Source organism: Nicotiana attenuata, unplaced genomic scaffold (genome assembly GCF_001879085.1).
Source record: "Nicotiana attenuata strain UT unplaced genomic scaffold, NIATTr2, whole genome shotgun sequence".
Taxonomy (NCBI): Eukaryota; Viridiplantae; Streptophyta; class Magnoliopsida; order Solanales; family Solanaceae; genus Nicotiana; species Nicotiana attenuata.
This window is the reverse complement of record NW_017670770.1, coordinates 386489-399641: the sequence shown is the minus strand read 5'-3', so window position 1 is coordinate 399641 and position 13153 is coordinate 386489. Positions and strand designations below refer to the sequence as shown.

Here is a 13153-nt window from a genome sequence, read left to right as displayed (position 1 = left end):
ATGCTCATGATCACATCAAAGTCTACCATCTCCAATTCTACTAAGTCTGCTGCAGTAAGACAATAATGCACTTTGACTGGACATCCCCTATAGATACACCTTGCTATAACTGATTCTCCAACTGGAGTGGACACTTCAAAGGGTTCACACAACTTTTCTGGTTCTATCCCAAATTTCTTAGCAATATATGGGGTTACATAAGATAGGGTGGATCCCGGATCTATAAGAGCATAGACATCAAAAGTGAATATTGTTAGCATACCCGTGACCACATCTCTACGAGCCTCTGTATCCTGACGGTCTGCCAGTGCATACAAGCAATTTCGTCCACCGCCTGCACTATTAGACTTTGCTGCACCGCGCCCTTGTTGGGCCTGGGAGTTATGAGGGGCTGCTGAGTTAGTGGACTGAGGTACATTGCCTCCATTGTTTTGCTTTGCTGATGGACAATCCCTCAAGAAGTGGCCCTGCTGACCGCACCCAAAGCAACCATTTGTGACCAAACGACACACCCTTGGATGGTTCTTACCACACGTGTTACAAGTAGGGTACTCAAGGCCTCTGTAGCCCACACTAGTCTATGACTGTGAGCCTGCTGCTCTGAAATTTTGGTTTTTCTTGTTAAACTTAGACCTCTGCACCGGTGCACTAGCTGAAGATGGAGCGGGTCCTGATTTTGATTTCCTGAAGAACTGGCGATTGCCTCCTGCTTGAGATCCCCCATGACTGAAATTTCCTGCAGACTTAGCTCTCTTGCTGAATTCCTTGTCCTTCTCTTTCTGTAGTCGATCTTCTTCTTTCAACCTGTCTTCATTCCCTTGAACAAAGGCAACCATCTTAGTGATGGTCATGTCATTATTCTGAGCAGTTATATTAGTATCAGCAAACACATCATCTGAAAGTCCCAACACAAACCGCCTAACTCTGGCCCTCATATCACGTACCATTTCCGGAGCATACTTGGTCAGAGAGACAAACTTGAGGTAGTACCCATTCACACTCATATCATTCTGTCTGAGTCTCTCAAACTCCAAAGCCTTAGCTTCCAAGACCTCAATGGGTAGAAAATGCTCAAGGAACGCATCTGCAAACTCCTTCCAAGTCGCAGGAGGCGCATCCTCCCCTCGGGACTCTTCCCATGTTTNTTCGACTTTCACCTGCTGGCAATTTGGACACTTAGCCACAAAATCTGCTATATTCTTTTTCATATCGTTCCACCAATAAACCTCCTTAAGATTATGATACATCTTTGTGGAACCTGGGTGAATAGAATACCTGGAATTGTGGGCTTCTGACATAATCCGCTCTCTGAGCCCATCTACGTTTGGAACGCATAGTCTGCCTCTGTATCTCAAAGTACCATCATCTCCCCCTTGTTCAAAAGCCATAGTCTTGTGTTTGTGAATTCCCTCCTTCAGCTGCAATAAGTAGGGATCACTGAACTGTTTTTCCTTCACTTCAGCTACTAAGGAGGATTCAGCCCTGTTCTGGGAACAACGCCACCATCTTCGGAGTCCAAAAGTCGAACTCCTAGAGTTGCTAAGCGGTGGACTTCCTTCATCATAATTCGCTTGTCTGCCTCAACATGAGCTAAGCTGCCCATAGAATGCCGACTGAGAGCATCAGCTACAACATTTGCTTTCCCCGAATGATAGAGGATATCAACATCATAATCTTTAAGTAATTCGTGCCACCTTCTCTGACGTAAATTTAATTCTCTTTGCTTGAAGATGTACTGGAGGCTCTTGTGATCTGTAAAAATATCAACATGTACCCCATACAAATAATGGCGCCAGATCTTAAGCGCAAACACCACAGCTGCTAGTTCAAGGTCATGAGTCGGATAATTCTTCTCATAAGTCTTGAGTTGTCTCGACGCATAGTCTATGACTTTCCGTGCTGCATTAATACACACCCAAGACCAACCCCTGAAGCATCACAATAAACCACGAACCCTTCGGTTCCTTCCGGTAGTGTCAGGACTGGAGCTGAAGTCAACCTTTTCTTTAACTCCTCAAAACTTTTCTCGCATGCGTCCGACCATTGAAACTTGACTTTCTTCTGAGTTAATCTAGTTAAAGGGGACGAGATAGAAGAAAATTCCTCTATAAAACGCCTGTAATAGCCTGCTAGACCCAAGAAACTTCTTATATCGGATACTGAGGTGGGTCTAGGTCGATTCTTCACCGCCTCTATTTCTGAGAGTCCACCTTCACGCCTTCCCCTAAGATGACATGGCCCAAAAACGCTACCGATTTCAACCAGAATTCACACTTAGAAAATTTTGCATATAGCTTATGATCCTGCAATGTCTGCAACACAATTCTGAGATGTTCGGCATGGTCAGTCTCGCTACGGGAATAAATCAAGATGTCATCAATAAACACGATAACAGACAAATCAAGATAAGGCTTGAAGACCCTATTCATCAGGTCCATGAAAGCTGTTGGTTCATTCGTTAAACCAAATGACATTACCAAAAATTCGAAATGCCCATATCGAGTCCTAAAAGCTGTTTTTGGAATATCAACTTCCTTATCCTTCAACTGATGGTATCCCGATCTGAGGTCAATCCTTGAATAACACTGGGCACCCTGAAGTTGATCAAATAAATCATCTATTCTGGGAAGAGGGTACTTGTTCTTGATGGTGACTTTATTCAACTGACGATAGTCAATGCACATACGCAAAGACCCATCCTTCTTTCGGACAAACAAGACCGGTGCGCCCCAAGGTGAGACACTTGGCCTTATAAATCCCTTATCTAGAAGATCTTTCAACTGGACTTTTAGCTCTTTCAGCTCTGCTGGAGCCATTCTGTAAGGCGGAATAGATATCAGCTTAGTGCCTGGAAGTAGATCAATTCCAAAGTCAATCTCTCTATCGGGAGGGATTCTAGGGAGATCTTCGGGAAACACTTCTGGAAACTCATTCGCAATACGTACCGACTGGAGAGTGGGGATCTGAGCATCTACATCCTTAACTCGAACCAGGTGATAGATATATCCCTTGGAGATCATCTTTCTGGCTTTGAGGTAGGAAATAAACCTACCCCTAGGTGTTACTGCATCACCCTTCCATTCTAAGACTGGTTCACCGGGAAATTCAAAACTTACTATTTTGGTTCTACAACCCACTTTGGCTCTAGAGAATAGAAGTCCTACTACTGATCAGGAACTAAGGCATAGTTCCTTTCTGAGGAGACTGTTAATGTAATGTGCGAAGGTTAGCCTTACATACCTTAACTTCATGCTCTTGAGCGTAATACAATGTTTGTCAACCTTTCAACTTCAATCTATAGCAATACAGTCAACACTTAAGCATTTTGTCAAACACTTGGTAAAAATAAAGCTTCATAGTCCTTATTAATGGTGTCTCTACACCCAACAACCCATTCTCTTGTTCCTAGATAAATTCTAAGGTCCTAAATGATTATACCAACATTATTCTTCATCACCCATAAGGCAAACAACACTCTTAACCAATAATCAACACTCAACACCCCAACCCTATAATCGTTCATGCTTTTCTATGAACCCCAACAACTCATGTCTCATGAACTAGGATTTATAATCATTAAACCAATGCTAGAATCAATTAGAGGGTGAAGACATTACCTTTTCGAAGTTCAAACCCTTGATTTTCGAGTTCTAGGCTTCCTTCTCTCAACAATGATGTCCCAATCGAATATTTAATGATATGGAGGGTTTACCCATGTTAATAAGATGTTGGAAAAGTGAAATTAACTTAGAATCACCATTAGAACTTACCTTGGGTGGTGGAAGGACCCTTAAGGAGTTAGGTCTTTGAGAGTTCCCCTTTCTAGAGCAAGTTTTTATGTTTTGGGGCTGTGGGGGACGAAATATAGCTTTAAAACGACCCCCCCTGCGCGAGTTCGCGCACCTGGAGGCTTGTTCGCGCGAGAGTTCGCGCTCAACGGCAGTAACACTTCCTCCCACGCGCGAGTTCGCACACCTGGAGGCTTGTTCGCGCGAGTTTTCACGCATACGTGTACTGTTCCGAAAAACGCACATAACTTTTTGCAAAGAGATCCGTTCAGGCTCCATAATATATCTTTGGAAAGCAATTTCAAAGGCCTACAACTTTCATGCTTTGCGTTTTCCCCAATTCCTTACAAATTTTCACTAAAACTTGATGGAAGATAGACCTTCTGCAACTTAGTCGATTTTTGTCAAATCTTATGCACCTCTCTTTCCATTTTGATTTTTGAAACAACTATTTTACCGACAATCATCCCGTTGGGACTTCACATGTTCAAAATATAACCTTACCACTCATTTACCACATTCACACCTAAGCCGAATTTACGGGGTGTTACATTATCTCCCCCTTGGGATCATTCGTCCTCGAATAATGGTCCTGGTTGCAACTATGACTATCTATGGACATTAAATGGGTGTGATGATGATATGCGAATATTGAAATGTCATGAATAACTGTGTATCCAACTGAATGAGCACGTGATCACTAAATACTAAGCTGAGTAAATACTGAAGAACATGGAGATTATAATATAAGAACTGAATGGAAAGGTCAATTACCTTCCACATTTTCCTTTTGCCCTTCAAAGAGATAGGGATATCTGGACTTCATGTCCTCCTCGGCTTCCCATGTAGCCTCTTCAATCTTTTGATTCCTCCAAAGCACTTTTACTGAAGCAATTTCCAATGTTCTGAGCTTGCGAATTTGACGATCAAGAATAGCTACTGGAATTTCTTCATAAGATCGGCTGTCTTTAACCCCTATAACCTCTGTAGGAACCATAAGTGACGGGTCTCCCACGAATTTCTTCATCATGGACACATGGAACACTGGGTGTACGGCAGCTAGTTCTTGTGGCAATTCCAACTCATAAGCCACCTGTCCGATCCTTCGCAGGATTCTATATGGACCAATATAGCGGGGACTAAGTTTCCCCTTCTTCCCAAATCTCATAACTTCTTTCATGGGCGATACTTTCAAAAACACCCAATCATCAACTTGGAACTCTAAGTCCCTACGCCGCACGTCCGAATAGGACTTTTGGCGACTTTGAGCCGTCTTCAAATGCCTTTGTATTAAGTTGACTTTCTGCATAGCCTAATAGACCAAATCGGGTCCTAACAACTCCGTTTCTCCGACATTGAACCAACCAATTGGTGATCTGCACCTTCGCCCATACAAAGCTTCGTACGGTGCCATCTTGATACTGGAGTGATAGCTGTTATTGTAAGCAAACTCAATGAGAGGTAGATGATCGTCCCAATTACCTTTAAAATCAATAACACACGCCCTCAACATATCCTCCAGAGTCTGAATGGTGCGTTCCGCCTGTCCATCTGTCTGAGGGTGAAAAGCGGTGCTGAGGTTCACCCTTATGCCCAATCCCTTCTGAAAGGATTTCCAAAAGTTTGCCGTGAACTGCGCACCACGATCTGAGATAACGGAAAAGGGAGTCCCATGGAATTGGACAATTTCTTTGACATACAACTTGGCATAATCCTCGGCCGAATCTATAGCCTTTACTGGCAAGAAGTGAGCTGACTTGGTAAGTCGATCTACAATTACCCAAATCGAATCATGCTTCCGGAACGAGCGAGGTAGACCGGTTATGAAGTCCATGTTTATCATCTCCCATTTCCAAATGGGAATTTCTATATTCTGAGTTAAACCGCCAGGCCTCTGGTGTTCGACATTCACCTGCTGGAAATTTGGACACTTAGCCACGAAATCTGCTATATTCTTTTTCATATCATTCCACCAATAAACCTCCTTAAGATCGTGATACATCTTTGTGGAACCGGGGTGAATAGAATACCTAGAATTGTGGGCTTCCGACATAATCCTCTCTCTGAGCCCCATATACGTTTGGAACACATAGTCTGCCTCTGTATCTCAAGGTACCATCATCTCCCCCTTGTTCAAAAGCCATAGTCTTGTGCTTGTGAATTCCCTCCTTCAGCTGCAATAAGTAGGGATCAATGAACTGTTTTTCCTTCACTTCAGCTACTAAGGAGGATTCAGCCCTGTTCTGGAGAACAACGCCACCATCTTCGGAGTCCAAAAGTCGAACTCCTAGACTTTCTAAGCGCTGGACTTCCATCACCATAGCTTGCTTGTCTGCCTCAACATGAGCTAAGCTGCCCATAGAACGCCGACTGAGAGCATCGGCTACAACATTCGCTTTTCTTGGATGATAGAGGATATCAACATCATAATCTTTAAGTAATTCGAGCCACCTTCTCTGACGTAGATTTAATTCTCTTTGCTTGAAGTACTGGAGGCTCTTGTGATCTGTAAAAATGTCAACATGTACCCCATACAAATAATGGCGCCAGATCTTAAGCGCAAACACCACAGCTGCTAATTCAAGATCATGAGTCGGATAATTCTTCTCATAAGCCTTGAGTTGTCTCGACGCGTAGGCTATGACTTTACCGTGCTGCATTAATACACACCCAAGACCAACCCCTGAAGCATCACAATAAACAATGAACCCCTTGGTTCCTTCCGGTAGTGTCAGGACTGGAGCTGAAGTCAACCCCTTCTTTAGCTCCTCAAAACTTTACTCGCATGCGTCCGACCATTGAAACTTGACTTTCTTCTGAGTTAATCTAGTTAAAGGGGACGAGATAGAAGAAAATCCCTCTACGAAACGCCTGTAATAGCCTGCTAGACCCAAGAAACTTCTTATATCGGGTACTGAGGTGGGTCTAGGCCAATTCTTCACTGCCTCTATTTTCTGAGAGTCCACCTTCACGCCTTCCCCTGAGATGACATGGCCCAAAAACGCTGCTGATTTCAACCAGAATTCACAGTTAGAAAATTTTGCATATAGCCTGTGACCCTGCAGTATCTGCAACACAATTCTGAGATGTTCGGCATGGTCAGTCTCACTACGGGAATAAATCAAGATGTCATCAATAAACACGATAACAAACAAATCAAGATAAGGCTTGCAGACCCTATTCATCAGGTCCATGAAAGCTGCTGGTGCATTCGTTAAACCAAATGACATTACCAAAAATTCGAAATGCCCATTTCGAGTCCTAAAAGCTGTTTTTGGAATATCAACTTCCTTATCCTTCAACTGATGGTATCCCGATCTGAGGTCAATCCTTGAATAACACTGGGCACCCTGAAGTTGATCAAATAAATCATCTATTCTGGGAAGAGGGTACTTGTTCTTGATGGTGACTTTATTCAACTGACGATAGTCAATGCATATACGCAAAGACCCATCCTTCTTTCGGACAAACAAGACCGGTGCGCCCCAAGGTGAGACACTTGGCCTTATAAATCCCTTATCTAGAAGATCTTTCAACTGGACTTTTAGGTCTTTCAGCTCTGCTGGAGCCATTCTGTAAGGCGGCTTACTATTTTGGTTCTAACCCACTTTGGCATAACAATAACATGACTCTAACCAATCCATGCCCATGACCACATCGAAGTCTAACATCTCCAATTCTACTAAGTCTGCTATAGTAAGACGAAGTCGCACTTTAACTGGACATCCCCTATAGATACACCTTGATATAACTGATTCTCCAACTGGAGTGGACACTTCAAAGGGTTCGCACAACTTATCTGGTTCTACCCCAAATTTCTTTGCAATATATGGGGTTACATAAGATAGGGTGGATCCCGAATCTATAAGAGTATAGACATCAAAAGTGAATATTGTTCGCATACCTGTGACAACATCTCCACAAGCCTCTGTATCCTGACGTTCTGCCAGTGCATACAAGCGGTTTCGTCCAACGACTGCATTATTAGACTTTGCTGCGCTGCGCCCTTGCTGAGCTTGAGAGTTTTGATGGGCTGCTGAATTAGTGGACTAAGCTACATTGCCTCCATTGTTCTGCTTTGCCGATGGACAATCCTTCAAGAAGTGGCCCTGCTGATCGCACCTAAAGCAACCATTTGTGCCCAAAAGACACAACCCTGGGTGCCTCTTACCACACATGTTGCAAATAGGGTGACCTGGGACTCTGTAGCCCACACTAGCCTGTGACTGTGAGTCTGCTGTTCTGAAATTCTGGTTTTTCTTGTTAAACTTTGACCTCTGAACCGGTGCACTAGCTGAAGATGGAGCGGGTCCTGATTTTGATTTCCTGAAGAACTGGCGATTGCCTCCTGCTTGAGATCCCCCATGGCTGAAATTTCCTGCAGACTTAGCTCTCTTGCTGAATTCTCCCTCCTTCTCTCTCCGTAGCCGCTCTTCTTCCTTCAACCTGTTTTCGTTCCCTTGAACAAAGGCAACCGTCTTAGTGATGGTCATGTCATTATTCTGAGCAGCTATATTAGCATCAGCAAATAAATCATCTAAAAGCCCCAACACAAACCGCCTAACTCTGGCCCTCGTATCACGTACCATTTCCGAAGCATACATGGCCAGAGAGACGAACTTGAGGTAGTACTCATTCACACTCATATCATTCTGTCTGAGTCTCTCAAACTCCAAAGCCTTAGTTTCCAAAACCTCAATGGGTAGAAAGTGCTCGAGGAACACATCTGCAAACTCCTTCCAAGTCGCAGGATCCGCATCCTCCCCTCGGGACTTCCCATGTTTCATACCAAGTGTTGGCAACATCCTTCAGCTGGTACGCAGCAAGCTCTGCTGCCTCAGTGTCTGTAGCATGCATCACTCGAAATATCTTCTGAACCTCATCAATGAAGTTCTGCGGATCCTCATCCTTTTTGGAGCCTGTGAAGACGGGAGGTTTCATGTTGAGGAATTCCCTAGACCTGGAACTACCCGTCTCATGAACACCACCGGTCCCCTGCCTTTGAGCCTGGGTAGCAACAATCTGGGTGAGCAACTAGATAGCTCCCCTGACATCCATGTCTGAAGCACTGGGCACTGAACCCGGTGCAACCTCCCGGGCCGGAGTGTCCTCCTACTGAGCAACATTAGTTGTGGCCCCCTGGCTAGTAGCTGAGGCCCTCCTGGTGTACTTTCTTTTTTTCAGGCATTTTTCTGAAATACGCAATTCGCACGGGTTAGAAAGATTCCTGAAAGCATAGCTCTAACTGCACGATCTAGAGTATGAAAGAAATGGAACAATCCTAGATGTCTTGGTGGTCAACTGTTTACATGTTTGGCACGCACACACACATAAAAGAGACCCCACTGGACACGGCTTCATAGACTCCCTAGGACTCTTGAACCTAGGGCTCTGATACCAAGCTTTGTCACGCCCCGAACTATGGCCTGGGCGTAACACGACACTCGGTGCCTGACTGCGTGTGACCGGGCGAACCAACTGTATGGCTGGATCAACATGTGGTATAACTATGAGCTAGAGGTAAATTTAAATCATGATAGTCTGCTAAAAAGTCTGACTGAAATATCATAGATGCGGAAAAATACTGGAAGGTCTGCAAGTATAAACAAGTAGCCAACAAGGCTAACACATGAAAGCCTGCTAATATCTGATTGACTGGGTTATAGTCTACGAAGCCTCTAAAGAATACTGAAGACGCCAATTGTTTACCGGGACAAGGTCCCCGGTATACATTATTAACTGAAATACTATAATGACTAAAACAAAAGAGAGATAGGGCCCCGAGAGACTGGGGCTCACCAATAGCTGATACGAGATGTCCTAGCAAGCTGAATCGTCGACCTGTAAATCGTTACCTGCATCGCGAGATACAGGCCCTGGGCAAAAAGGGGCGTCAGTACATTTGAATTGTACTGGTACGTAAAATAGCTAAACAAAAGAACTGTAAATACTGAAACTGAAATTGAACTGCTAGCTGATAACTGCGGCCCCAGGCCCAAAGATGCATAAAGCATAAACTGCGGCCTTAGGCCCAAATATAGGTGTTCAACATTCAAGAATATAAAATCAGGAACTGAGAATCATATTACAATACATGATACTGAAATAATGAGCCATATTGGGTTACATGATACTGGAATAGTGAATAGGATTAGACTGAGATGAGTGTTCATAACAAGTTGATTTGTCATAACTGAAACTCATGGAATATCGAATGATTATGAGACTATGCCATCTAGAGAATAGAAGTCCTGCTACTGATCAGGGAACTAAGGCATAGTTCCTTTCTGAGGAGACTGGTAATGATCATAATGAATGGGACGTAGGGAGAATCATAGACATTCCCAAACGTGAAGAGTTAGCCTTACATATCTTAACTTCCTGCTCTTGAGCGTAATACAACGTTTGTCAATCCTTTCAACTTCAATCTATAGCAATACAAGTCACAGGGATTCCACATTAGCTATAATGCTCATGTTTTGGTCGCTTACGCATTTTGTCAAATACTTGGTAAAAATAAAGCTTCATAGTCCTTATTAATGGTGTCTCTACACCCACCAACCCATTCTCTTCTTCCTAGATAAATTCTAAGGTCTCAAATGAATACACCAACATTATTCTTCATCACCCATAAGGCAAACAACATTCTTAACCAATAATCAACACTCAACACCCCAACCCTATAATCGTTCATGCTTTTCTATGAACCCCAACAACTCATGTCTCATGAACTAGGATTTATAATCATTAAACCAATGCTAGAATCAATTAGAGGGTGAAGACATTACCATTTCGAAGTTCAAACCCTTGATTTTCGAGTTCTAGGCTTCCTTCTCACAACAATGATGTCCCAATCGAATATCTAATGATATGGAGGGTTTACCCATGTTAATAAGATATTGGAAAAGTGAAATTAACTTAGAATCACCATTACAACTTACCTTGGGTGGTGGAAGGACCCTTAAGGAGTTAGGTTTTTGAGAGTTCCCCTTTCTAGAGCAAGTTTTTATGTTTTGGGGCTGTGGGGGACGAAATATAGCTTTAAAACGACCCCCCACGCACGAGTTCGCACACCTGGAGGCTTATTCGCGCGAGATTTCGCGCTCAACGGCAGTAACACTGCCTCCTACGCGCGAGTTCGCGCACCTGGAGGCTTGTTCGCGCGAGTGTTCGCGCATACGCGTACTGTTCCGAAAAACACACATAACATTTTGCACAGAGATCCGTTCGGGCTCCATAATATATCATTGGAAAGCTATTCCAAAGGCCAACAACTCTCATGCTTTGAGTTTTCCCCAATTACTTACACATTTTCACTAAAACTTGATGGAAGACAGAACTTCTGCAACTTAGTCGATTTTTGTCAAATCTTATGCACCTCTCTTTCCATTTTGATTTTTGGAACAACTATTTTACCCACAATCATACCGTTGGGACTTCACGTGTTCAAAATATAACCTTACCACTCATTTACCACATTCACACCTAAGCCGAATTTACGGGGTGTTACAGTTATGGCTAGACAAGAGGATATAGACAAATCAGCAGATCGTGCAAAATAAATATAGTGAAACCCAACATAGTGAATTCAGTCTCGCAGATATGAAATTGTAATCCTTGAGAAATATTCAGATAGGAGTTGAGGTAGTTAAAGGCACCGTATGAGTGTTACGAAAATAAAAGAGAGTGCCACCGGAAGACAGTCAAAATTTTAGTTCAGACGCAACCCTACGAGCACAAGGGCGTGGCGGTAAGTAACTAAGGATAATTATAGGCGAGGAAGAACATCAAAAACGTTGTTGGGTATACGATGTAATAAGCTCGCAACTTTACAAGAGTCAGAGAGTCTTCCCTAAGTACTACAACAAAAGACTAGCTGAGGAAATAGGGAAGAAGGCTTCAACATAAGCATAGTAACTTGATGAAAAAATGGTCTTGTAACAACAGTCTCACTAAAACATTGGATGCACTCCATAAGAAAGTGTATCATGGCTAATGAACGGGAAGTAAAAAAACAAAAGTGATATTTGAGATCATATGAGTTAGAGGGAATTACAGTATTCGTGGGCACTAAGATAAGCCAAGTATCCATGCAGCAAGTGGCAGAACGACCAGAAAAAATAATTTTTTATGTTTAAAGACAACTACGAAGGCATGAAAGGAAATCTATGGTGCGAGCAAGTTAAAGGAAGGTTGCGAGTTGTATAAATTGATATTTTGTAGGTCGCAATCTTATGTATGGTAGATTGATAAGGATTTTGGTAAATAGGAGTAAGGATAAGCAAAGGTGGGTGAGAAGGTGAAAAGAATAGGTAAGACCTCGAGATTAATCCCATCAAAACAAGAGAGATGATGGTTTCCGTAAGTTATAGAAAGCTCATTATATCTTAAATTAGCTCAGAAGAGTCTAAGACTAGGAGCATTTGAAAGAGATGGAATGATGCACTGGTAGTAGAATAAGGGTGTAACTGTGATAGATAAGAGGATGATATTTAGGCCTTTGATTGAGTAATGATTTAAAGAAAAGGTATTTCATGAATTGCAAGGGATTAGAATACCCCCATAAGATGAATCACATTAGATGCTATGAAGTATAGTATCGTCCCTAGGTGGATCGGGCAAATCGCTTTAGATGTTCCCCAATGAGACGTGAGCCCTAGTGACAATGTATTACATAATAGGTTTCAAGTTACCAGTGGTAGATTATAGATCAACATTAAGGTGAATCAACAACAATAGATGGATAAAAGTACCAAGGTATGAGAGGAGATAAGGATTTCATTCTTTTGATGAACAGTAATAAGAAAGCAATAAAGGACTTATATTTATACATATGGGATAAGCAGTGAGAGAGTAACCTGGAGTTGGGTAGCAGACCTCGGTAATACTAAACTGAAGTAAGAGTTATGGTATAGTATGACCTACCTAGATGTAGTAAATCCATAAGTATAGATAACCGAGGCTATAAAACAAGATATAGCAATAGTTGTAAGTTCGACAAAGTACCGAGCGAAGAACTTCAGTGCACCTATAGATGCCCAAAGGAATAGCTTATCATACTTCTGTATATATTCACAAAGTGAGGCCTAAAGATTGGCTAATAGCTGGAGGAAAAAGGATAGAAGAGTTGCATAGGCGCACTTACAAGGTCAGAGTCGTACAGGCTGTATGATAGAAGGTAGCAACAGTTACGAGATTGGAAGAATTCTGACCACAAGTCGTGGTGTGAGAAAGAGGCCTAAAGGGTGGAACGCCCTGGACTTTGAATTTATTCACAGAACAGTTGCCTAGATTGAAAGGACAATATTAAAGTATTCATAAAAGCTATATGTTATGAGACTGAGAGACATATCAGTCAACATTTG

At 42.6% G+C, this 13153-nt stretch overlaps 1 pseudogene; it reads right to left on the bottom strand.

The window, feature by feature from the left end:
• Positions 1-1465: 1465 nt before the first annotated feature.
• LOC109243163 lies at positions 1466-5932 on the bottom strand (annotated as a pseudogene).
• Between the last annotated feature and the right edge of the window lie 7221 nt (positions 5933-13153).